Source organism: Melozone crissalis, unplaced genomic scaffold (genome assembly GCF_028551555.1).
Source record: "Melozone crissalis strain CALT ecotype California unplaced genomic scaffold, PUWL_Pcris_2 ptg000050l_1, whole genome shotgun sequence".
NCBI lineage: Eukaryota > Metazoa > Chordata > Aves > Passeriformes > Passerellidae > Melozone > Melozone crissalis.
In genome coordinates, this window is record NW_026535828.1 from 865,105 (window position 1) to 891,749 (window position 26,645).

Sequence of the window (26,645 nt, forward strand, 5' to 3'; positions counted from 1 at the left end):
CTGCCGAAAGAGCCCCGGGAGCTGTGCTTAGCTCTGAGAAGCACCATACGTGCTTCTTTAGCCTCTCTTCTCGTCTACATCTTAGCAAAAAGCTTTTCCACTCTGTCTGGCAAGGAGAAACTGTGCCAGCACAGAAAACATCTCCCATCGTGTTCTAGAGGCTGCACGGAGGTCTGCCGAGTGTTTTGCAAGAAGAGAAAGAAAGTTGTCCAAAACAGCTTCCAATCCAATGTTCATGTGAATAGAAAAGGCAGGAGAGTGGTCAGGTACTGTTTTCTCTCACTTGGCAAGCTGCGCACACAATCGCAGTGTTGTACAGCTTGTTTCATCACCTTTGCCAAGTTGCCGCTCTCTCCGGCTCCCGGAGACGAAGAAGCTGCTTCTTCGCGCAAAGACGATTCTGCCGCTCACAGTGCTCTGCGGTGTGCGCCTTCTGCCGAAAGAGCCCCGGGAGCTGTGCTTAGCTCTGAGAAGCACCATACGTGCTTCTTTAGCCTCTCTTCTCGTCTACATCTTAGCAAAAAGCTTTTCCACTCTGTCTGGCAAGGAGAAACTGTGCCAGCACAGAAAACATCTCCCATCGTGTTCTAGAGGCTGCACGGAGGTCTGCCGAGTGTTTTGCAAGAAGAGAAAGAAAGTTTTCCAAAACAGCTTCCAATCCAATGTTCATGTGAATAGAAAAGGCAGGAGAGTGGTCAGGTACTGTTTTCTCTCACTTGGCAAGCTGCGCACACAATCGCAGTGTTGTACAGCTTGTTTCATCACCTTTGCCAAGTTGCCGCTCTCTCCGGCTCCCGGAGACGAAGAAGCTGCTTCTTCGCGCAAAGACGATTCTGCCGCTCACAGTGCTCTGCGGTGTGCGCCTTCTGCCGAAAGAGGTCCGGGAGCGGTGCTTAGCTCTGCAGAGCACCGTACCTTCGTCTTTAGCCTCTCTTCTCGTCTACATCTTAGCAAAAAGCTTTTCCACTCTGTCTGGCAAGGAGAAACTGTGCCAGCACAGAAAACATCTCCCATCGTGTTCTAGAGGCTGCACGGAGGTCTGCCGAGTGTTTTGCAAGAAGAGAAAGAAAGTTGTCCAAAACAGCTTGCAATCGAATGTTCATGTGAATAGAAAAGGCAGGAGAGTGGTCAGGTACTGTTTTCTCTCAGTTGGCAAGCTGCGCACACAATCGCAGTGTTGTACAGCTTGTTTCATCACCTTTGCCAAGTTGCCGCTCTCTCCGGCTCCCGGAGACGAAGAAGCGGCTTCTTCGCGCAAAGACGATTCTGCCGCTCACAGTGCTCTGCGGTGTGCGCCTTCTGCCGAAAGAGGTCCGGGAGCGGTGCTTAGCTCTGCAGAGCACCGTACCTTCGTCTTTAGCCTCTCTTCTCGTCTACATCTTAGCAAAAAGCTTTTCCACTCTGTCTGGCAAGGAGAAACTGTGCCAGCACAGAAAACATCTCCCATCGTGTTCTAGAGGCTGCACGGAGGTCTGCCGAGTGTTTTGCAAGAAGAGAAAGAAAGTTGTCCAAAACAGCTTGCAATCGAATGTTCATGTGATTACATAAGGCAGGAGAGTGGTCAGGTACTGTTTTCTCTAATTTGGCATGCTGCGCACACAATCGCAGTGTTGTACAGCTTGTTTCATCACCTTTGCGAAGTTGCCGCTCTCTCCGGCTCCCGGAGACGAAGAAGCTGCTTCTTCGCGCAAAGACGATTCTGCCGCTCACAGTGCTCTGCGGTGTGCGCCTTCTGCCGAAAGACGCCCGGGAGCGGTGCTTAGCTCTGCAGAGCACCGTACCTTCGTCTTTAGCCTCTCTTCTCGTCTACATCTTAGCAAAAAGCTTTTCCACACTGTCTGGCAAGGAGAAACTGTGCCAGCACAGAAAACATCTCCCATCGTGTTCTAGAGGCTGCACGGAGGTCTGCCGAGTGTTTTGCAAGAAGAGAAAGAAAGTTGTCCAAAACAGCTTGCAATCGAATGTTCATGTGAATAGAAAAGGCAGGAGAGTGGTCAGGTACTGTTTTCTCTCACTTGGCAAGCTGCGCACACAATCGCAGTGTTGTACAGCTTGTTTCATCACCTTTGCCAAGTTGCCGCTCTCTCCGGCTCCCGGAGACGAAGAAGCTGCTTCTTCGCGCAAAGACGATTCTGCCGCTCACAGTGCTCTGCGGTGTGCGCCTTCTGCCGAAAGAGGCCCGGGAGCGGTGCTTAGCTCTGCAGAGCACCGTACCTTCGTCTTTAGCCTCTCTTCTCGTCTACATCTTAGCAAAAAGCTTTTCCACTCTGTCTGGCAAGGAGAAACTGTGCCAGCACAGAAAACATCTCCCATCGTGTTCTAGAGGCTGCACGGAGGTCTGCCGAGTGTTTTGCAAGAAGAGAAAGAAAGTTGTCCAAAACAGCTTCCAATCGAATGTTCATGTGAATAGAAAAGGCAGGAGAGTGGTCAGGTACTGTTTTCTCTCACTTGGCAAGCTGCGCACACAATCGCAGTGTTGTACAGCTTGTTTCATCACCTTTGCGAAGTTGCCGCTCTCTCCGGCTCCCGGAGACGAAGAAGCTGCTTCTTCGCGCAAAGACGATTCTGCCGCTCACAGTGCTCTGCTGTGTGCGCCTTCTGCCGAAAGAGGTCCGGGAGCGGTGCTTAGCTCTGAGAAGCACCATACGTGCTTCTTTAGCCTCTCTTCTCGTCTACATCTTAGCAAAAAGCTTTTCCACTCTGTCTGGCAAGGAGAAACTGTGCCAGCACAGAAAACATCTCCCATCGTGTTCTAGAGGCTGCACGGAGGTCTGCCGAGTGTTTTGCAAGAAGAGAAAGAAAGTTGTCCAAAACAGCTTGCAATCGAATGTTCATGTGAATAGAAAAGGCAGGAGAGTGGTCAGGTACTGTTTTCTCTCAGTTGGCAAGCTGCGCACACAATCGCAGTGTTGTACAGCTTGTTTCATCACCTTTGCGAAGTTGCCGCTCTCTCCGGCTCCCGGAGACGAAGAAGCTGCTTCTTCGCGCAAAGACGATTCTGCCGCTCCCAGTGCTCTGCGGTGTGCGCCTTCTGCCGAAAGAGGTCCGGGAGCGGTGCTTAGCTCTGAGAGGCACCGTACATGCTTCTTTAGCCTCTCTTCTCGTCTACATCTTAGCAAAAAGCTTTTCCACTCTGTCTGGCAAGGAGAAACTGTGCCAGCACAGAAAACATCTCCCATCGTGTTCTAGAGGCTGCACGGAGGTCTGCCGAGTGTTTTGCAAGAAGAGAAAGAAAGTTGTCCAAAACAGCTTGCAATCGAATGTTCATGTGAATAGAAAAGGCAGGAGAGTGGTCAGGTACTGTTTTCTCTCAGTTGGCACGCTGCGCACACAATCGCAGTGTTGTACAGCTTGTTTCATCACCTTTGCGAAGTTGCCGCTCTCTCCGGCTCCCGGAGACGAAGAAGCTGCTTCTTCGCGCAAAGACGATTCTGCCGCTCACAGTGCTCTGCGGTGTGCGCCTTCTGCCGAAAGAGCCCCGGGAGCTGTGCTTAGCTCTGAGAAGCACCATACGTGCTTCTTTAGCCTCTCTTCTCGTCTACATCTTAGCAAAAAGCTTTTCCACTCTGTCTGGCAAGGAGAAACTGTGCCAGCACAGAAAACATCTCCCATCGTGTTCTAGAGGCTGCACGGAGGTCTGCCGAGTGTTTTGCAAGAAGAGAAAGAAAGTTGTCCAAAACAGCTTGCAATCGAATGTTCATGTGAATAGAAAAGGCAGGAGAGTGGTCAGGTACTGTTTTCTCTCAGTTGGCAAGCTGCGCACACAATCGCAGTGTTGTACAGCTTGTTTCATCACCTTTGCCAAGTTGCCGCTCTCTCCGGCTCCCGGAGACGAAGAAGCTGCTTCTTCGCGCAAAGACGATTCTGCCGCTCACAGTGCTCTGCGGTGTGCGCCTTCTGCCGAAAGACGCCCGGGAGCGGTGCTTAGCTCTGCAGAGCACCGTACCTTCGTCTTTAGCCTCTCTTCTCGTCTACATCTTAGCAAAAAGCTTTTCCACACTGTCTGGCAAGGAGAAACTGTGCCAGCACAGAAAACATCTCCCATCGTGTTCTAGAGGCTGCACGGAGGTCTGCCGAGTGTTTTGCAAGAAGAGAAAGAAAGTTGTCCAAAACAGCTTGCAATCGAATGTTCATGTGAATAGAAAAGGCAGGAGAGTGGTCAGGTACTGTTTTCTCTCACTTGGCAAGCTGCGCACACAATCGCAGTGTTGTACAGCTTGTTTCATCACCTTTGCCAAGTTGCCGCTCTCTCCGGCTCCCGGAGACGAAGAAGCTGCTTCTTCGCGCAAAGACGATTCTGCCGCTCACAGTGCTCTGCGGTGTGCGCCTTCTGCCGAAAGAGGTCCGGGAGCGGTGCTTAGCTCTGCAGAGCACCGTACCTTCGTCTTTAGCCTCTCTTCTCGTCTACATCTTAGCAAAAAGCTTTTCCACTCTGTCTGGCAAGGAGAAACTGTGCCAGCACAAAAAACATCTCCCATCGTGTTCTAGAGGCTGCACGCAGGTCTGCCGAGTGTTTTGCAAGAAGAGAAAGAAAGTTGTCCAAAACAGCTTGCAATCGAATGTTCATGTGAATAGAAAAGGCAGGAGAGTGGTCAGGTACTGTTTTCTCTCAGTTGGCAAGCTGCGCACACAATCGCAGTGTTGTACAGCTTGTTTCATCACCTTTGCGAAGTTGCCGCTCTCTCCGGCTCCCGGAGACGAAGAAGCTGCTTCTTCGCGCAAAGACGATTCTGCCGCTCACAGTGCTCTGCGGTGTGCGCCTTCTGCCGAAAGAGGCCCGGGAGCGGTGCTTAGCTCTGCAGAGCACCGTACCTTCGTCTTTAGCCTCTCTTCTCGTCTACATCTTAGCAAAAAGCTTTTCCACTCTGTCTGGCAAGGAGAAACTGTGCCAGCACAGAAAACATCTCCCATCGTGTTCTAGAGGCTGCACGGAGGTCTGCCGAGTGTTTTGCAAGAAGAGAAAGAAAGTTGTCCAAAACAGCTTCCAATCGAATGTTCATGTGAATAGAAAAGGCAGGAGAGTGGTCAGGTACTGTTTTCTCTCACTTGGCAAGCTGCGCACACAATCGCAGTGTTGTACAGCTTGTTTCATCACCTTTGCGAAGTTGCCGCTCTCTCCGGCTCCCGGAGACGAAGAAGCTGCTTCTTCGCGCAAAGACGATTCTGCCGCTCACAGTGCTCTGCTGTGTGCGCCTTCTGCCGAAAGAGGTCCGGGAGCGGTGCTTAGCTCTGAGAAGCACCATACGTGCTTCTTTAGCCTCTCTTCTCGTCTACATCTTAGCAAAAAGCTTTTCCACTCTGTCTGGCAAGGAGAAACTGTGCCAGCACAGAAAACATCTCCCATCGTGTTCTAGAGGCTGCACGGAGGTCTGCCGAGTGTTTTGCAAGAAGAGAAAGAAAGTTGTCCAAAACAGCTTGCAATCGAATGTTCATGTGAATAGAAAAGGCAGGAGAGTGGTCAGGTACTGTTTTCTCTCAGTTGGCAAGCTGCGCACACAATCGCAGTGTTGTACAGCTTGTTTCATCACCTTTGCGAAGTTGCCGCTCTCTCCGGCTCCCGGAGACGAAGAAGCTGCTTCTTCGCGCAAAGACGATTCTGCCGCTCCCAGTGCTCTGCGGTGTGCGCCTTCTGCCGAAAGAGGTCCGGGAGCGGTGCTTAGCTCTGAGAGGCACCGTACATGCTTCTTTAGCCTCTCTTCTCGTCTACATCTTAGCAAAAAGCTTTTCCACTCTGTCTGGCAAGGAGAAACTGTGCCAGCACAGAAAACATCTCCCATCGTGTTCTAGAGGCTGCACGGAGGTCTGCCGAGTGTTTTGCAAGAAGAGAAAGAAAGTTGTCCAAAACAGCTTGCAATCGAATGTTCATGTGAATAGAAAAGGCAGGAGAGTGGTCAGGTACTGTTTTCTCTCAGTTGGCACGCTGCGCACACAATCGCAGTGTTGTACAGCTTGTTTCATCACCTTTGCGAAGTTGCCGCTCTCTCCGGCTCCCGGAGACGAAGAAGCTGCTTCTTCGCGCAAAGACGATTCTGCCGCTCACAGTGCTCTGCGGTGTGCGCCTTCTGCCGAAAGAGCCCCGGGAGCTGTGCTTAGCTCTGAGAAGCACCATACGTGCTTCTTTAGCCTCTCTTCTCGTCTACATCTTAGCAAAAAGCTTTTCCACTCTGTCTGGCAAGGAGAAACTGTGCCAGCACAGAAAACATCTCCCATCGTGTTCTAGAGGCTGCACGGAGGTCTGCCGAGTGTTTTGCAAGAAGAGAAAGAAAGTTGTCCAAAACAGCTTGCAATCGAATGTTCATGTGAATAGAAAAGGCAGGAGAGTGGTCAGGTACTGTTTTCTCTCAGTTGGCAAGCTGCGCACACAATCGCAGTGTTGTACAGCTTGTTTCATCACCTTTGCGAAGTTGCCGCTCTCTCCGGCTCCCGGAGACGAAGAAGCTGCTTCTTCGCGCAAAGACGATTCTGCCGCTCACAGTGCTCTGCGGTGTGCGCCTTCTGCCGAAAGACGCCCGGGAGCGGTGCTTAGCTCTGCAGAGCACCGTACCTTCGTCTTTAGCCTCTCTTCTCGTCTACATCTTAGCAAAAAGCTTTTCCACTCTGTCTGGCAAGGAGAAACTGTGCCAGCACAAAAAACATCTCCCATCGTGTTCTAGAGGCTGCACGGAGGACTACCGAGTGTTTTGCAAGAAGAGAAAGAAAGTTGTCCAAAACAGCTTGCAATCGAATGTTCATGTGAATAGAAAAGGCAGGAGAGTGGTCAGGTACTGTTTTCTCTCAGTTGGCAAGCTGCGAACACAATCGCAGTGTTGTACAGCTTGTTTCATCACCTTTGCCAAGTTGCCGCTCTCTCCGGCTCCCGGAGACGAAGAAGCTGCTTCTTCGCGCAAAGACGATTCTGCCGCTCACAGTGCTCTGCGGTGTGCGCCTTCTGCCGAAAGAGGTCCGGGAGCGGTGCTTAGCTCTGAGAAGCACCATACGTGCTTCTTTAGCCTTTCTTCTCGTCTACATCTTAGCAAAAAGCTTTTCCACTCTGTCTGGCAAGGAGAAACTCTGCCAGCACAGAAAACATCTCCCATCGTGTTCTAGAGGCTGCACGGAGGTCTGCCGAGTGTTTTGCAAGAAGAGAAAGAAAGTTGTCCAAAACAGCTTGCAATCGAATGTTCATGTGAATAGAAAAGGCAGGAGAGTGGTCAGGTACTGTTTTCTCTCACTTGGCACGCTGCGCATACAATCGCAGTGTTGTACAGCTTGTTTCATCACCTTTGCGAAGTTGCCGCTCTCTCCGGCTCCCGGAGACGAAGAAGCTGCTTCTTCGCGCAAAGACGATTCTGCCGCTCACAGTGCTCTGCGGTGTGCGCCTTCTGCCGAAAGAGCCCCGGGAGCTGTGCTTAGTTCTGAGAAGCACCATACGTGCTTCTTTAGCCTCTCTTCTCGTCTACATCTTAGCAAAAAGCTTTTCCACTCTGTCTGGCAAGGAGAAACTGTGCCAGCACAGAAAACATCTCCCATCGTGTTCTAGAGGCTGCACGGAGGTCTGCCGAGTGTTTTGCAAGAAGAGAAAGAAAGTTGTCCAAAACAGCTTGCAATCGAATGTTCATGTGAATAGAAAAGGCAGGAGAGTGGTCAGGTACTGTTTTCTCTCAGTTGGCAAGCTGCGCACACAATCGCAGTGTTGTACAGCTTGTTTCATCACCTTTGCGAAGTTGCCGCTCTCTCCGGCTCCCGGAGACGAAGAAGCTGCTTCTTCGCGCAAAGACGATTCTGCCGCTCACAGTGCTCTGCTGTGTGCGCCTTCTGCCGAAAGAGGCCCGGGAGCGGTGCTTAGCTCTGCAGAGCACCGTACCTTCGTCTTTAGCCTCTCTTCTCGTCTACATCTTAGCAAAAAGCTTTTCCACTCTGTCTGGCAAGGAGAAACTGTGCCAGCCCAGAAAACATCTCCCATCGTGTTCTAGAGGCTGCACGGAGGTCTGCCGAGTGTTTTGCAAGAAGAGAAAGAAAGTTGTCCAAAACAGCTTGCAATCGAATGTTCATGTGAATAGAAAAGGCAGGAGAGTGGTCAGGTACTGTTTTCTCTCAGTTGGCAAGCTGCGCACACAATCGCAGTGTTGTACAGCTTGTTTCATCACCTTTGCCAAGTTGCCGCTCTCTCCGGCTCCCGGAGACGAAGAAGCTGCTTCTTCGCGCAAAGACGATTCTGCCGCTCACAGTGCTCTGCGGTGTGCGCCTTCTGCCGAAAGAGCCCCGGGAGCTGTGCTTAGCTCTGAGAAGCACCATACGTGCTTCTTTAGCCTCTCTTCTCGTCTACAACTTAGCAAAACGCTTTTCCACTCTGTCTGGCAAGGAGAAACTGTGCCAGCACAGAAAACATCTCCCATCGTGTTCTAGAGGCTGCACGGAGGTCTGCCGAGTGTTTTGCAAGAAGAGAAAGAAAGTTGTCCAAAACAGCTTGCAATCGAATGTTCATGTGAATAGTAAACGCAGGAGAGTGGTCAGGTACTGTTTTCTCTCAGTTGGCAAGCTGCGCACACAATCGCAGTGTTGTACAGCTTGTTTCATCACCTTTGCCAAGTTGCCGCTCTCTCCGGCTCCCGGAGACGAAGAAGCTGCTTCTTCGCGCAAAGACGATTCTGCCGCTCACAGTGCTCTGCGGTGTGCGCCTTCTGCCGAAAGAGCCCCGGGAGCTGTGCTTAGCTCTGAGAAGCACCATACGTGCTTCTTTAGCCTCTCTTCTCGTCTACATCTTAGCAAAAAGCTTTTCCACTCTGTCTGGCAAGGAGAAACTGTGCCAGCACAGAAAACATCTCCCATCGTGTTCTAGAGGCTGCACGGAGGTCTGCCGAGTGTTTTGCAAGAAGAGAAAGAAAGTTGTCCAAAACAGCTTGCAATCGAATGTTCATGTGAATAGAAAAGGCAGGAGAGTGGTCAGGTACTGTTTTCTCTCACTTGGCAAGCTGCGCACACAATCGCAGTGTTGTACAGCTTGTTTCATCACCTTTGCCAAGTTGCCGCTCTCTCCGGCTCCCGGAGACGAAGAAGCTGCTTCTTCGCGCAAAGACGATTCTGCCGCTCACAGTGCTCTGCGGTGTGCGCCTTCTGCCGAAAGAGGTCCGGGAGCGGTGCTTAGCTCTGCAGAGCACCGTACCTTCGTCTTTAGCCTCTCTTCTCGTCTACATCTTAGCAAAAAGCTTTTCCACTCTGTCTGGCAAGGAGAAACTCTGCCAGCACAGAAAACATCTCCCATCGTGTTCTAGAGGCTGCACGGAGGTCTGCCGAGTGTTTTGCAAGAAGAGAAAGAAAGTTGTCCAAAACAGCTTGCAATCGAATGTTCATGTGAATAGAAAAGGCAGGAGAGTGGTCAGGTACTGTTTTCTCTCAGTTGGCAAGCTGCGCACACAATCGCAGTGTTGTACAGCTTGTTTCATCACCTTTGCCAAGTTGCCGCTCTCTCCGGCTCCCGGAGACGAAGAAGCGGCTTCTTCGCGCAAAGACGATTCTGCCGCTCACAGTGCTCTGCGGTGTGCGCCTTCTGCCGAAAGAGGTCCGGGAGCGGTGCTTAGCTCTGCAGAGCACCGTACCTTCGTCTTTAGCCTCTCTTCTCGTCTACATCTTAGCAAAAAGCTTTTCCACTCTGTCTGGCAAGGAGAAACTGTGCCAGCACAGAAAACATCTCCCATCGTGTTCTAGAGGCTGCACGGAGGTCTGCCGAGTGTTTTGCAAGAAGAGAAAGAAAGTTGTCCAAAACAGCTTGCAATCGAATGTTCATGTGATTACATAAGGCAGGAGAGTGGTCAGGTACTGTTTTCTCTAATTTGGCATGCTGCGCACACAATCGCAGTGTTGTACAGCTTGTTTCATCACCTTTGCGAAGTTGCCGCTCTCTCCGGCTCCCGGAGACGAAGAAGCTGCTTCTTCGCGCAAAGACGATTCTGCCGCTCACAGTGCTCTGCGGTGTGCGCCTTCTGCCGAAAGACGCCCGGGAGCGGTGCTTAGCTCTGCAGAGCACCGTACCTTCGTCTTTAGCCTCTCTTCTCGTCTACATCTTAGCAAAAAGCTTTTCCACACTGTCTGGCAAGGAGAAACTGTGCCAGCACAGAAAACATCTCCCATCGTGTTCTAGAGGCTGCACGGAGGTCTGCCGAGTGTTTTGCAAGAAGAGAAAGAAAGTTGTCCAAAACAGCTTGCAATCGAATGTTCATGTGAATAGAAAAGGCAGGAGAGTGGTCAGGTACTGTTTTCTCTCACTTGGCAAGCTGCGCACACAATCGCAGTGTTGTACAGCTTGTTTCATCACCTTTGCCAAGTTGCCGCTCTCTCCGGCTCCCGGAGACGAAGAAGCTGCTTCTTCGCGCAAAGACGATTCTGCCGCTCACAGTGCTCTGCGGTGTGCGCCTTCTGCCGAAAGAGGTCCGGGAGCGGTGCTTAGCTCTGCAGAGCACCGTACCTTCGTCTTTAGCCTCTCTTCTCGTCTACATCTTAGCAAAAAGCTTTTCCACTCTGTCTGGCAAGGAGAAACTGTGCCAGCACAAAAAACATCTCCCATCGTGTTCTAGAGGCTGCACGCAGGTCTGCCGAGTGTTTTGCAAGAAGAGAAAGAAAGTTGTCCAAAACAGCTTGCAATCGAATGTTCATGTGAATAGAAAAGGCAGGAGAGTGGTCAGGTACTGTTTTCTCTCAGTTGGCAAGCTGCGCACACAATCGCAGTGTTGTACAGCTTGTTTCATCACCTTTGCGAAGTTGCCGCTCTCTCCGGCTCCCGGAGACGAAGAAGCTGCTTCTTCGCGCAAAGACGATTCTGCCGCTCACAGTGCTCTGCGGTGTGCGCCTTCTGCCGAAAGAGGCCCGGGAGCGGTGCTTAGCTCTGCAGAGCACCGTACCTTCGTCTTTAGCCTCTCTTCTTGTCTACATCTTAGCAAAAAGCTTTTCCACTCTGTCTGGCAAGGAGAAACTGTGCCAGCACAGAAAACATCTCCCATCGTGTTCTAGAGGCTGCACGGAGGTCTGCCGAGTGTTTTGCAAGAAGAGAAAGAAAGTTGTCCAAAACAGCTTGCAATCGAATATTCATGTGAATAGAAAAGGCAGGAGAGTGGTCAGGTACTGTTTTCTCTCACTTGGCAAGCTGCGCACACAATCGCAGTGTTGTACAGCTTGTTTCATCACCTTTGCGAAGTTGCCGCTCTCTCCGGCTCCCGGAGACGAAGAAGCTGCTTCTTCGCGCAAAGACGATTCTGCCGCTCACAGTGCTCTGCTGTGTGCGCCTTCTGCCGAAAGAGGTCCGGGAGCGGTGCTTAGCTCTGAGAAGCACCATACGTGCTTCTTTAGCCTCTCTTCTCGTCTACATCTTAGCAAAAAGCTTTTCCACTCTGTCTGGCAAGGAGAAACTGTGCCAGCACAGAAAACATCTCCCATCGTGTTCTAGAGGCTGCACGGAGGTCTGCCGAGTGTTTTGCAAGAAGAGAAAGAAAGTTGTCCAAAACAGCTTGCAATCGAATGTTCATGTGAATAGAAAAGGCAGGAGAGTGGTCAGGTACTGTTTTCTCTCACTTGGCAAGCTGCGCACACAATCGCAGTGTTGTACAGCTTGTTTCATCACCTTTGCCAAGTTGCCGCTCTCTCCGGCTCCCGGAGACGAAGAAGCTGCTTCTTCGCGCAAAGACGATTCTGCCGCTCACAGTGCTCTGCGGTGTGCGCCTTCTGCCGAAAGAGGTCCGGGAGCGGTGCTTAGCTCTGCAGAGCACCGTACCTTCGTCTTTAGCCTCTCTTCTCGTCTACATCTTAGCAAAAAGCTTTTCCACTCTGTCTGGCAAGGAGAAACTCTGCCAGCACAGAAAACATCTCCCATCGTGTTCTAGAGGCTGCACGGAGGTCTGCCGAGTGTTTTGCAAGAAGAGAAAGAAAGTTGTCCAAAACAGCTTGCAATCGAATGTTCATGTGAATAGAAAAGGCAGGAGAGTGGTCAGGTACTGTTTTCTCTCAGTTGGCAAGCTGCGCACACAATCGCAGTGTTGTACAGCTTGTTTCATCACCTTTGCCAAGTTGCCGCTCTCTCCGGCTCCCGGAGACGAAGAAGCGGCTTCTTCGCGCAAAGACGATTCTGCCGCTCACAGTGCTCTGCGGTGTGCGCCTTCTGCCGAAAGAGGTCCGGGAGCGGTGCTTAGCTCTGCAGAGCACCGTACCTTCGTCTTTAGCCTCTCTTCTCGTCTACATCTTAGCAAAAAGCTTTTCCACTCTGTCTGGCAAGGAGAAACTGTGCCAGCACAGAAAACATCTCCCATCGTGTTCTAGAGGCTGCACGGAGGTCTGCCGAGTGTTTTGCAAGAAGAGAAAGAAAGTTGTCCAAAACAGCTTGCAATCGAATGTTCATGTGATTACATAAGGCAGGAGAGTGGTCAGGTACTGTTTTCTCTAATTTGGCATGCTGCGCACACAATCGCAGTGTTGTACAGCTTGTTTCATCACCTTTGCGAAGTTGCCGCTCTCTCCGGCTCCCGGAGACGAAGAAGCTGCTTCTTCGCGCAAAGACGATTCTGCCGCTCACAGTGCTCTGCGGTGTGCGCCTTCTGCCGAAAGACGCCCGGGAGCGGTGCTTAGCTCTGCAGAGCACCGTACCTTCGTCTTTAGCCTCTCTTCTCGTCTACATCTTAGCAAAAAGCTTTTCCACACTGTCTGGCAAGGAGAAACTGTGCCAGCACAGAAAACATCTCCCATCGTGTTCTAGAGGCTGCACGGAGGTCTGCCGAGTGTTTTGCAAGAAGAGAAAGAAAGTTGTCCAAAACAGCTTGCAATCGAATGTTCATGTGAATAGAAAAGGCAGGAGAGTGGTCAGGTACTGTTTTCTCTCACTTGGCAAGCTGCGCACACAATCGCAGTGTTGTACAGCTTGTTTCATCACCTTTGCCAAGTTGCCGCTCTCTCCGGCTCCCGGAGACGAAGAAGCTGCTTCTTCGCGCAAAGACGATTCTGCCGCTCACAGTGCTCTGCGGTGTGCGCCTTCTGCCGAAAGAGCCCCGGGAGCTGTGCTTAGTTCTGAGAAGCACCATACGTGCTTCTTTAGCCTCTCTTCTCGTCTACATCTTAGCAAAAAGCTTTTCCACTCTGTCTGGCAAGGAGAAACTGTGCCAGCACAGAAAACATCTCCCATCGTGTTCTAGAGGCTGCACGGAGGTCTGCCGAGTGTTTTGCAAGAAGAGAAAGAAAGTTGTCCAAAACAGCTTGCAATCGAATGTTCATGTGAATAGAAAAGGCAGGAGAGTGGTCAGGTACTGTTTTCTCTCAGTTGGCAAGCTGCGCACACAATCGCAGTGTTGTACAGCTTGTTTCATCACCTTTGCGAAGTTGCCGCTCTCTCCGGCTCCCGGAGACGAAGAAGCTGCTTCTTCGCGCAAAGACGATTCTGCCGCTCACAGTGCTCTGCTGTGTGCGCCTTCTGCCGAAAGAGGCCCGGGAGCGGTGCTTAGCTCTGCAGAGCACCGTACCTTCGTCTTTAGCCTCTCTTCTCGTCTACATCTTAGCAAAAACTTTTCCACTCTGTCTGGCAAGGAGAAACTGTGCCAGCCCAGAAAACATCTCCCATCGTGTTCTAGAGGCTGCACGGAGGTCTGCCGAGTGTTTTGCAAGAAGAGAAAGAAAGTTGTCCAAAACAGCTTGCAATCGAATGTTCATGTGAATAGAAAAGGCAGGAGAGTGGTCAGGTACTGTTTTCTCTCAGTTGGCAAGCTGCGCACACAATCGCAGTGTTGTACAGCTTGTTTCATCACCTTTGCCAAGTTGCCGCTCTCTCCGGCTCCCGGAGACGAAGAAGCTGCTTCTTCGCGCAAAGACGATTCTGCCGCTCACAGTGCTCTGCGGTGTGCGCCTTCTGCCGAAAGAGCCCCGGGAGCTGTGCTTAGCTCTGAGAAGCACCATACGTGCTTCTTTAGCCTCTCTTCTCGTCTACAACTTAGCAAAACGCTTTTCCACTCTGTCTGGCAAGGAGAAACTGTGCCAGCACAGAAAACATCTCCCATCGTGTTCTAGAGGCTGCACGGAGGTCTGCCGAGTGTTTTGCAAGAAGAGAAAGAAAGTTGTCCAAAACAGCTTGCAATCGAATGTTCATGTGAATAGTAAACGCAGGAGAGTGGTCAGGTACTGTTTTCTCTCAGTTGGCAAGCTGCGCACACAATCGCAGTGTTGTACAGCTTGTTTCATCACCTTTGCCAAGTTGCCGCTCTCTCCGGCTCCCGGAGACGAAGAAGCTGCTTCTTCGCGCAAAGACGATTCTGCCGCTCACAGTGCTCTGCGGTGTGCGCCTTCTGCCGAAAGAGCCCCGGGAGCTGTGCTTAGCTCTGAGAAGCACCATACGTGCTTCTTTAGCCTCTCTTCTCGTCTACATCTTAGCAAAAAGCTTTTCCACTCTGTCTGGCAAGGAGAAACTGTGCCAGCACAGAAAACATCTCCCATCGTGTTCTAGAGGCTGCACGGAGGTCTGCCGAGTGTTTTGCAAGAAGAGAAAGAAAGTTGTCCAAAACAGCTTGCAATCGAATGTTCATGTGAATAGAAAAGGCAGGAGAGTGGTCAGGTACTGTTTTCTCTCAGTTGGCAAGCTGCGCACACAATCGCAGTGTTGTACAGCTTGTTTCATCACCTTTGCCAAGTTGCCGCTCTCTCCGGCTCCCGGAGACGAAGAAGCTGCTTCTTCGCGCAAAGACGATTCTGCCGCTCACAGTGCTCTGCGGTGTGCGCCTTCTGCCGAAAGAGGTCCGGGAGCGGTGCTTAGCTCTGCAGAGCACCGTACCTTCGTCTTTAGCCTCTCTTCTCGTCTACATCTTAGCAAAAAGCTTTTCCACTCTGTCTGGCAAGGAGAAACTCTGCCAGCACAGAAAACATCTCCCATCGTGTTCTAGAGGCTGCACGGAGGTCTGCCGAGTGTTTTGCAAGAAGAGAAAGAAAGTTGTCCAAAACAGCTTGCAATCGAATGTTCATGTGAATAGAAAAGGCAGGAGAGTGGTCAGGTACTGTTTTCTCTCAGTTGGCAAGATGCGCACACAATCGCGGTGTTGTACAGCTTGTTTCATCACCTTTGCGAAGTTGCCGCTCTCTCCGGCTCCCGGAGACGAAGAAGCTGCTTCTTCGCGCAAAGACGATTCTGCCGCTCACAGTGCTCTGCGGTGTGCGCCTTCTGCCGAAAGAGCCCCGGGAGCGGTGCTTAGCTCTGAGAAGCACCATACGTGCTTCTTTAGCCTCTCTTCTCGTCTACATCTTAGCAAAAATCTTTTCCACTCTGTCTGGCAAGGAGAAACTGTGCCAGCACAGAAAACATCTCCCATCGTGTTCTAGAGGCTGCACGGAGGTCTGCCGAGTGTTTTGCAAGAAGAGAAAGAAAGTTGTCCAAAACAGCTTGCAATCGAATGTTCATGTGATTACATAAGGCAGGAGAGTGGTCAGGTACTGTTTTCTCTCAGTTGGCAAGCTGCGCACACAATCGCAGTGTTGTACAGCTTGTTTCATCACCTTTGCGAAGTTGCCGCTCTCTCCGGCTCCCGGAGACGAAGAAGCTGCTTCTTCGCGCAAAGACGATTCTGCCGCTCACAGTGCTCTGCGGTGTGCGCCTTCTGCCGAAAGAGCCCCGGGAGCGGTGCTTAGCTCTGAGAGGCACCGTACATGCTTCTTTAGCCTCTCTTCTCGTCTACATCTTAGCAAAAAGCTTTTCCACTCTGTCTGGCAAGGAGAAACTGTGCCAGCACAGAAAACATCTCCCATCGTGTTCTAGAGGCTGCACGCAGGTCTGCCGAGTGTTTTGCAAGAAGAGAAAGAAAGTTGTCCAAAACAGCTTGCAATCGAATGTTCATGTGAATAGAAAAGGCAGGAGAGTGGTCAGGTACTGTTTTCTCTCAGTTGGCAAGATGCGCACACAATCGCGGTGTTGTACAGCTTGTTTCATCACCTTTGCGAAGTTGCCGCTCTCTCCGGCTCCCGGAGACGAAGAAGCTGCTTCTTCGCGCAAAGACGATTCTGCCGCTCACAGTGCTCTGCGGTGTGCGCCTTCTGCCGAAAGAGCCCCGGGAGCGGTGCTTAGCTCTGAGAAGCACCATACGTGCTTCTTTAGCCTCTCTTCTCGTCTACATCTTAGCAAAAATCTTTTCCACTCTGTCTGGCAAGGAGAAACTGTGCCAGCACAGAAAACATCTCCCATCGTGTTCTAGAGGCTGCACGGAGGTCTGCCGAGTGTTTTGCAAGAAGAGAAAGAAAGTTGTCCAAAACAGCTTGCAATCGAATGTTCATGTGATTACATAAGGCAGGAGAGTGGTCAGGTACTGTTTTCTCTAATTTGGCATGCTGCGCACACAATCGCAGTGTTGTACAGCTTGTTTCATCACCTTTGCGAAGTTGCCGCTCTCTCCGGCTCCCGGAGACGAAGAAGCTGCTTCTTCGCGCAAAGACGATTCTGCCGCTCACAGTGCTCTGCGGTGTGCGCCTTCTGCCGAAAGACGCCCGGGAGCGGTGCTTAGCTCTGCAGAGCACCGTACCTTCGTCTTTAGCCTCTCTTCTCGTCTACATCTTAGCAAAAAGCTTTTCCACACTGTCTGGCAAGGAGAAACTGTGCCAGCACAGAAAACATCTCCCATCGTGTTCTAGAGGCTGCACGGAGGTCTGCCGAGTGTTTTGCAAGAAGAGAAAGAAAGTTGTCCAAAACAGCTTCCAATCGAATGTTCATGTGAATAGAAAAGGCAGGAGAGTGGTCAGGTACTGTTTTCTCTCACTTGGCAAGCTGCGCACACAATCGCAGTGTTGTACAGCTTGTTTCATCACCTTTGCCAAGTTGCCGCTCTCTCCGGCTCCCGGAGACGAAGAAGCTGCTTCTTCGCGCAAAGACGATTCTGCCGCTCACAGTGCTCTGCGGTGTGCGCCTTCTGCCGAAAGAGGTCCGGGAGCGGTGCTTAGCTCTGAGAGGCACCGTACATGCTTCTTTAGCCTCTCTTCTCGTCTACATCTTAGCAAAAAGCTTTTCCACTCTGTCTGGCAAGGAGAAACTCTGCCAGCACAGAAAACATCTCCCATCGTGTTCTAGAGGCTGCACGGAGGTCTGCCGAGTGTTTTGCAAGAAGAGAAAGAAAGTTGTCCAAAACAGCTTGCAATCGAATGTTCATGTGAATAGAAAAGGCAGGAGAGTGGTCAGGTACTGTTTTCTCTCAGTTGGCACGCTGCGCACACAATCGCAGTGTTGTACAGCTTGTTTCATCACCTTTGCGAAGTTGCCGCTCTCTCCGGCTCCCGGAGACGAAGAAGCTGCTTCTTCGCGCAAAGACGATTCTGCCGCTCACAGTGCTCTGCGGTGTGCGCCTTCTGCCGAAAGAGCCCCGGGAGCTGTGCTTAGATCTGAGAAGCACCATACGTGCTTCTTTAGCCTCTCTTCTCGTCTACATCTTAGCAAAAAGCTTTTCCACTCTGTCTGGCAAGGAGAAACTGTGCCAGCACAGAAAACATCTCCCATCGTGTTCTAGAGGCTGCACGGAGGTCTGCCGAGTGTTTTGCAAGAAGAGAAAGAAAGTTGTCCAAAACAGCTTGCAATCGAATGTTCATGTGAATAGAAAAGGCAGGAGAGTGGTCAGGTACTGTTTTCTCTCAGTTGGCAAGCTGCGCACACAATCGCAGTGTTGTACAGCTTGTTTCATCACCTTTGCGAAGTTGCCGCTCTCTCCGGCTCCCGGAGACGAAGAAGCTGCTTCTTCGCGCAAAGACGATTCTGCCGCTCACAGTGCTCTGCTGTGTGCGCCTTCTGCCGAAAGAGGCCCGGGAGCGGTGCTTAGCTCTGCAGAGCACCGTACCTTCGTCTTTAGCCTCTCTTCTCGTCTACATCTTAGCAAAAAGCTTTTCCACTCTGTCTGGCAAGGAGAAACTGTGCCAGCCCAGAAAACATCTCCCATCGTGTTCTAGAGGCTGCACGGAGGTCTGCCGAGTGTTTTGCAAGAAGAGAAAGAAAGTTGTCCAAAACAGCTTCCAATCGAATGTTCATGTGAATAGAAAAGGCAGGAGAGTGGTCAGGTACTGTTTTCTCTCAGTTGGCAAGCTGCGCACACAATCGCAGTGTTGTACAGCTTGTTTCATCACCTTTGCGAAGTTGCCGCTCTCTCCGGCTCCCGGAGACGAAGAAGCTGCTTCTTCGCGCAAAGACGATTCTGCCGCTCACAGTGCTCTGCGGTGTGCGCCTTCTGCCGAAAGAGCCCCGGGAGCGGTGCTTAGCTCTGAGAAGCACCATACGTGCTTCTTTAGCCTCTCTTCTCGTCTACATCTTAGCAAAAAGCTTTTCCACTCTGTCTGGCAAGGAGAAACTGTGCCAGCACAGAAAACATCTCCCATCGTGTTCTAGAGGCTGCACGGAGGTCTGCCGAGTGTTTTGCAAGAAGAGAAAGAAAGTTGTCCAAAACAGCTTGCAATCGAATGTTCATGTGAATAGTAAACGCAGGAGAGTGGTCAGGTACTGTTTTCTCTCAGTTGGCAAGCTGCGCACACAATCGCAGTGTTGTACAGCTTGTTTCATCACCTTTGCGAAGTTGCCGCTCTCTCCGGCTCCCGGAGACGAAGAAGCTGCTTCTTCGCGCAAAGACGATTCTGCCGCTCACAGTGCTCTGCGGTGTGCGCCTTCTGCCGAAAGAGCCCCGGGAGCTGTGCTTAGCTCTGAGAAGCACCATACGTGCTTCTTTAGCCTCTCTTCTCGTCTACATCTTAGCAAAAAGCTTTTCCACTCTGTCTGGCAAGGAGAAACTGTGCCAGCACAGAAAACATCTCCCATCGTGTTCTAGAGGCTGCACGGAGGTCTGCCGAGTGTTTTGCAAGAAGAGAAAGAAAGTTGTCCAAAACAGCTTCCAATCCAATGTTCATGTGAATAGAAAAGGCAGGAGAGTGGTCAGGTACTGTTTTCTCTCACTTGGCAAGCTGCGCACACAATCGCAGTGTTGTACAGCTTGTTTCATCACCTTTGCCAAGTTGCCGCTCTCTCCGGCTCCCGGAGACGAAGAAGCTGCTTCTTCGCGCAAAGACGATTCTGCCGCTCACAGTGCTCTGCGGTGTGCGCCTTCTGCCGAAAGAGGTCCGGGAGCGGTGCTTAGCTCTGCAGAGCACCGTACCTTCGTCTTTAGCCTCTCTTCTCGTCTACATCTTAGCAAAAAGCTTTTCCACTCTGTCTGGCAAGGAGAAACTGTGCCAGCACAGAAAACATCTCCCATCGTGTTCTAGAGGCTGCACGGAGGTCTGCCGAGTGTTTTGCAAGAAGAGAAAGAAAGTTGTCCAAAACAGCTTCCAATCCAATGTTCATGTGAATAGAAAAGGCAGGAGAGTGGTCAGGTACTGTTTTCTCTCAGTTGGCAAGCTGCGCACACAATCGCAGTGTTGTACAGCTTGTTTCATCACCTTTGCCAAGTTGCCGCTCTCTCCGGCTCCCGGAGACGAAGAAGCGGCTTCTTCGCGCAAAGACGATTCTGCCGCTCACAGTGCTCTGCAGTGTGCGTCTTCTGCCGAAAGAGGTCCGGGAGCGGTGCTTAGCTCTGCAGAGCACCGTACCTTCGTCTTTAGCCTCTCTTCTCGTCTACATCTTAGCAAAAAGCTTTTCCACTCTGTCTGGCAAGGAGAAACTGTGCCAGCACAGAAAACATCTCCCATCGTGTTCTAGAGGCTGCACGGAGGTCTGCCGAGTGTTTTGCAAGAAGAGAAAGAAAGTTGTCCAAAACAGCTTGCAATCGAATGTTCATGTGAATAGAAAAGGCAGGAGAGTGGTCAGGTACTGTTTTCTCTCAGTTGGCAAGATGCGCACACAATCGCGGTGTTGTACAGCTTGTTTCATCACCTTTGCGAAGTTGCCGCTCTCTCCGGCTCCCGGAGACGAAGAAGCTGCTTCTTCGCGCAAAGACGATTCTGCCGCTCACAGTGCTCTGCGGTGTGCGCCTTCTGCCGAAAGAGCCCCGGGAGCGGTGCTTAGCTCTGAGAAGCACCATACGTGCTTCTTTAGCCTCTCTTCTCGTCTACATCTTAGCAAAAATCTTTTCCACTCTGTCTGGCAAGGAGAAACTGTGCCAGCACAGAAAACATCTCCCATCGTGTTCTAGAGGCTGCACGGAGGTCTGCCGAGTGTTTTGCAAGAAGAGAAAGAAAGTTGTCCAAAACAGCTTGCAATCGAATGTTCATGTGATTACATAAGGCAGGAGAGTGGTCAGGTACTGTTTTCTCTAATTTGGCATGCTGCGCACACAATCGCAGTGTTGTACAGCTTGTTTCATCACCTTTGCGAAGTTGCCGCTCTCTCCGGCTCCCGGAGACGAAGAAGCTGCTTCTTCGCGCAAAGACGATTCTGCCGCTCACAGTGCTCTGCGGTGTGCGCCTTCTGCCGAAAGACGCCCGGGAGCGGTGCTTAGCTCTGCAGAGCACCGTACCTTCGTCTTTAGCCTCTCTTCTCGTCTACATCTTAGCAAAAAGCTTTTCCACACTGTCTGGCAAGGAGAAACTGTGCCAGCACAGAAAACATCTCCCATCGTGTTCTAGAGGCTGCACGGAGGTCTGCCGAGTGTTTTGCAAGAAGAGAAAGAAAGTTGTCCAAAACAGCTTCCAATCGAATGTTCATGTGAATAGAAAAGGCAGGAGAGTGGTCAGGTACTGTTTTCTCTCACTTGGCAAGCTGCGCACACAATCGCAGTGTTGTACAGCTTGTTTCATCACCTTTGCCAAGTTGCCGCTCTCTCCGGCTCCCGGAGACGAAGAAGCTGCTTCTTCGCGCAAAGACGATTCTGCCGCTCACAGTGCTCTGCGGTGTGCGCCTTCTGCCGAAAGAGGTCCGGGAGCGGTGCTTAGCTCTGAGAGGCACCGTACATGCTTCTTTAGCCTCTCTTCTCGTCTACATCTTAGCAAAAAGCTTTTCCACTCTGTCTGGCAAGGAGAAACTGTGCCAGCACAGAAAACATCTCCCATCGTGTTCTAGAGGCTGCACGGAGGTCTGCCGAGTGTTTTGCAAGAAGAGAAAGAAAGTTGTCCCAAACAGCTTGCAATCGAATGTTCATGTGAATAGAAAAGGCAGGAGAGTGGTCAGGTACTGTTTTCTCTCAGTTGGCACGCTGCGCACACAATCGCAGTGTTGTACAGCTTGTTTCATCACCTTTGCCAAGTTGCCGCTCTCTCCGGCTCCCGGAGACGAAGAAGCTGCTTCTTCGCGCAAAGACGATTCTGCCGCTCACAGTGCTCTGCGGTGTGCGCCTTCTGCCGAAAGACGCCCGGGAGCGGTGCTTAGCTCTGCAGAGCACCGTACCTTCGTCTTTAGCCTCTCTTCTCGTCTACATCTTAGCAAAAAGCTTTTCCACTCTGTCTGGCAAGGAGAAACTGTGCCAGCACAAAAAACATCTCCCATCATGTTCTAGAGGCTGCACGGAGGTCTGCCGAGTGTTTTGCAAGAAGAGAAAGAAAGTTGTCCAAAACAGCTTGCAATCGAATGTTCATGTGAATAGAAAAGGCAGGAGAGTGGTCAGGTACTGTTTTCTCTCAGTTGGCACGCTGCGCACACAATCGCAGTGTTGTACAGCTTGTTTCATCACCTTTGCGAAGTTGCCGCTCTCTCCGGCTCCCGGAGACGAAGAAGCTGCTTCTTCGCGCAAAGACGATTCTGCCGCTCACAGTGCTCTGCGGTGTGCGCCTTCTGCCGAAAGAGGTCCGGGAGCGGTGCTTAGCTCTGAGAAGCACCATACGTGCTTCTTTAGCCTCTCTTCTCGTCTACATCTTAGCAAAAAGCTTTTCCACTCTGTCTGGCAAGGAGAAACTGTGCCAGCACAGAAAACATCTCCAATCGTGTTCTAGAGGCTGCACGGAGGTCTGCCGAGTGTTTTGCAAGAAGAGAAAGAAAGTTGTCCAAAACAGCTTGCAATCGAATGTTCATGTGAATAGAAAAGGCAGGAGAGTGGTCAGGTACTGTTTTCTCTCAGTTGGCAAGCTGCGCACACAATCGCAGTGTTGTACAGCTTGTTTCATCACCTTTGCGAAGTTGCCGCTCTCTCCGGCTCCCGGAGACGAAGAAGCTGCTTCTTCGCACAAAGACGATTCTGCCGCTCACAGTGCTCTGCGGTGTGCGCCTTCTGCCGAAAGAGCCCCGGGAGCGGTGCTTAGCTCTGAGAGGCACCGTACATGCTTCTTTAGCCTCTCTTCTCGTCTACATCTTAGCAAAAAGCTTTTCCACTCTGTCTGGCAAGGAGAAACTGTGCCAGCACAGAAAACATCTCCCATCGTGTTCTAGAGGCTGCACGCAGGTCTGCCGAGTGTTTTGCAAGAAGAGAAAGAAAGTTGTCCAAAACAGCTTCCAATCGAATGTTCATGTGAATAGAAAAGGCAGGAGAGTGGTCAGGTACTGTTTTCTCTCACTTGGCAAGCTGCGCACACAATCGCAGTGTTGTACAGCTTGTTTCATCACCTTTGCCAAGTTGCCGCTCTCTCCGGCTCCCGGAGACGAAGAAGCTGCTTCTTCGCGCAAAGACGATTCTGCCGCTCACAGTGCTCTGCGGTGTGCGCCTTCTGCCGAAAGAGGTCCGGGAGCGGTGCTTAGCTCTGAGAGGCACCGTACATGCTTCTTTAGCCTCTCTTCTCGTCTACATCTTAGCAAAAAGCTTTTCCACTCTGTCTGGCAAGGAGAAACTGTGCCAGCACAGAAAACATCTCCCATCGTGTTCTAGAGGCTGCACGGAGGTCTGCCGAGTGTTTTGCAAGAAGAGAAAGAAAGTTGTCCAAACAGCTTGCAATCGAATGTTCATGTGAATAGAAAAGGCAGGAGAGTGGTCAGGTACTGTTTTCTCTCAGTTGGCACGCTGCGCACACAATCGCAGTGTTGTACAGCTTGTTTCATCACCTTTGCGAAGTTGCCGCTCTCTCCGGCTCCCGGAGACGAAGAAGCTGCTTCTTCGCGCAAAGACGATTCTGCCGCTCACAGTGCTCTGCGGTGTGCGCCTTCTGCCGAAAGACGCCCGGGAGCGGTGCTTAGCTCTGCAGAGCACCGTACCTTCGTCTTTAGCCTCTCTTCTCGTCTACATCTTAGCAAAAAGCTTTTCCACTCTGTCTGGCAAGGAGAAACTGTGCCAGCACAAAAAACATCTCCCATCGTGTTCTAGAGGCTGCACGGAGGTCTGCCGAGTGTTTTGCAAGAAGAGAAAGAAAGTTGTCCAAAACAGCTTGCAATCGAATGTTCATGTGAATAGAAAGGCAGGAGAGTGGTCAGGTACTGTTTTCTCTCAGTTGGCACGCTGCGCACACAATCGCAGTGTTGTACAGCTTGTTTCATCACCTTTGCGAAGTTGCCGCTCTCTCCGGCTCCCGGAGACGAAGAAGCTGCTTCTTCGCGCAAAGACGATTCTGCCGCTCACAGTGCTCTGCGGTGTGCGCCTTCTGCCGAAAGAGGTCCGGGAGCGGTGTTTAGCTCTGAGAAGCACCATACGTGCTTCTTTAGCCTCTCTTCTCGTCTACATCTTAGCAAAAAGCTTTTCCACTCTGTCTGGCAAGGAGAAACTGTGCCAGCACAGAAAACATCTCCAATCGTGTTCTAGAGGCTGCACGGAGGTCTGCCGAGTGTTTTGCAAGAAGAGAAAGAAAGTTGTCCAAAACAGCTTGCAATCGAATGTTCATGTGAATAGAAAAGGCAGGAGAGTGGTCAGGTACTGTTTTCTCTCAGTTGGCAAGCTGCGCACACAATCGCAGTGTTGTACAGCTTGTTTCATCACCTTTGCGAAGTTGCCGCTCTCTCCGGCTCCCGGAGACGAAGAAGCTGCTTCTTCGCACAAAGACGATTCTGCCGCTCACAGTGCTCTGCGGTGTGCGCCTTCTGCCGAAAGAGCCCCGGGAGCGGTGCTTAGCTCTGAGAGGCACCGTACATGCTTCTTTAGCCTCTCTTCTCGTCTACATCTTAGCAAAAAGCTTTTCCACTCTGTCTGGCAAGGAGAAACTGTGCCAGCACAGAAAACATCTCCCATCGTGTTCTAGAGGCTGCACGGAGGTCTGCCGAGTGTTTTGCAAGAAGAGAAAGAAAGTTGTCCAAAACAGCTTGCAATTGAATGTTCATGTGAATAGAAAAGGCAGGAGAGTGGTCAGGTACTGTTTTCTCTCAGTTGGCAAGCTGCGCACACAATCGCAGTGTTGTACAGCTTGTTTCATCACCTTTGCGAAGTTGCCGCTCTCTCCGGCTCCCGGAGACGAAGAAGCTGCTTCTTCGCGCAAAGACGATTCTGCCGCTCACAGTGCTCTGCTGTGTGCGCCTTCTGCCGAAAGAGGCCCGGGAGCGGTGCTTAGCTCTGCAGAGCACCGTACCTTCGTCTTTAGCCTCTCTTCTCGTCTACATCTTAGCAAAAAGCTTTTCCACTCTGTCTGGCAAGGAGAAACTGTGCCAGCACAGAAAACATCTCCCATCGTGTTCTAGAGGCTGCACGGAGGTCTGCCGAGTGTTTTCCAAGAAGAGAAAGAAAGTTGTCCAAAACAGCTTGCAATCGAATGTTCATGTGAATAGAAAAGGCAGGAGAGTGGTCAGGTACTGTTTTCTCTCACTTGGCAAGCTGCGCACACAATCGCAGTGTTGTACAGCTTGTTTCATCACCTTTGCCAAGTTGCCGCTCTCTCCGGCTCCCGGAGACGAAGAAGCTGCTTCTTCGCGCAAAGACGATTCTGCCGCTCACAGTGCTCTGCGGTGTGCGCCTTCTGCCGAAAGAGCCCCGGGAGCTGTGCTTAACTCTGAGAAGCACCATACGTGCTTCTTTAGCCTCTCTTCTCGTCTACATCTTAGCAAAAAGCTTTTCCACTCTGTCTGGCAAGGAGAAACTGTGCCAGCACAGAAAACATCTCCCATCGTGTTCTAGAGGCTGCACGGAGGTCTGCCGAGTGTTTTGCAAGAAGAGAAAGAAAGTTGTCCAAAACAGCTTGCAATCGAATGTTCACGTGAATAGAAAAGGCAGGAGAGTGGTCAGGTACTGTTTTCTCTCAGTTGGCAAGCTGCGCACACAATCGCAGTGTTGTACAGCTTGTTTCATCACCTTTGCCAAGTTGCCGCTCTCTCCGGCTCCCGGAGACGAAGAAGCTGCTTCTTCGCGCAAAGACGATTCTGCCGCTCACAGTGCTCTGCTGTGTGCGCCTTCTGCCGAAAGAGGCCCGGGAGCGGTGCTTAGCTCTGCAGAGCACCGTACCTTCGTCTTTAGCCTCTCTTCTCGTCTACATCTTAGCAAAAAGCTTTTCCACTCTGTCTGGCAAGGAGAAACTGTGCCAGCACAGAAAACATCTCCCATCGTGTTCTAGAGGCTGCACGGAGGTCTGCCGAGTGTTTTCCAAGAAGAGAAAGAAAGTTGCCCAAAACAGCTTGCAATCGAATGTTCATGTGAATAGAAAAGGCAGGAGAGTGCTCAGGTACTGTTTTCATACAGTTGGCAAGCGGCGCACACAATCGCAGTGTTGTACAGCTTGTTTCATCACCTTTGCGAAGTTGCCGCTCTCTCCGGCTCCCGGAGACGAAGAAGCTGCTTCTTCGCGCAAAGACGATTCTGCCGCTCACAGTGCTCTGCGGTGTGCGCCTTCTGCCGAAAGAGCCCCGGGAGCTGTGCTTAGCTCTGAGAAGCACCATACGTGCTTCTTTAGCCTCTCTTCTCGTCTACATCTTAGCAAAAAGCTTTTCCACTCTGTCTGGCAAGGAGAAACTGTGCCAGCACAGAAAACATCTCCCATCGTGTTCTAGAGGCTGCACGGAGGTCTGCCGAGTGTTTTGCAAGAAGAGAAAGAAAGTTGTCCAAAACAGCTTGCAATCGAATGTTCACGTGAATAGAAAAGGCAGGAGAGTGGTCAGGTACTGTTTTCTCTCAGTTGGCAAGCTGCGCACACAATCGCAGTGTTGTACAGCTTGTTTCATCACCTTGCCAAGTTGCCGCTCTCTCCGGCTCCCGGAGACGAAGAAGCTGCTTCTTCGCGCAAAGACGATTCTGCCGCTCACAGTGCTCTGCGGTGTGCGCCTTCTGCCGAAAGAGCCCCGGGAGCGGTGCTTAGCTCTGAGAAGCACCATACGTGCTTCTTTAGCCTCTCTTCTCGTCTACATCTTAGCAAAAAGCTTTTCCACTCTGTCTGGCAAGGAGAAACTGTGCCAGCACAGAAAACATCTCCCATCGTGTTCTAGAGGCTGCACGGAGGTCTGCCGAGTGTTTTGCAAGAAGAGAAAGAAAGTTGTCCAAAACAGCTTGCAATCGAATGTTCACGTGAATAGAAAAGGCAGGAGAGTGGTCAGGTACTGTTTTCTCTCAGTTGGCAAGCTGCGCACACAATCGCAGTGTTGTACAGCTTGTTTCATCACCTTTGCGAAGTTGCCGCTCTCTCCGGCTCCCGGAGACGAAGAAGCTGCTTCTTCGCGCAAAGACGATTCTGCCGCTCACAGTGCTCTGCGGTGTGCGCCTTCTGCCGAAAGACGCCGGGAGCGGTGCTTAGCTCTGCAGAGCACCGTACCTTCGTCTTTAGCCTCTCTTCTCGTCTACATCTTAGCAAAAAGCTTTTCACTCTGTCTGGCAAGGAGAAACTGTGCCAGCACAAAAAACATCTCCCATCGTGTTCTAGAGGCTGCACGGAGGTCTGCCGAGTGTTTTGCAAGAAGAGAAAGAAAGTTGTCCAAAACAGCTTGCAATCGAATGTTCATG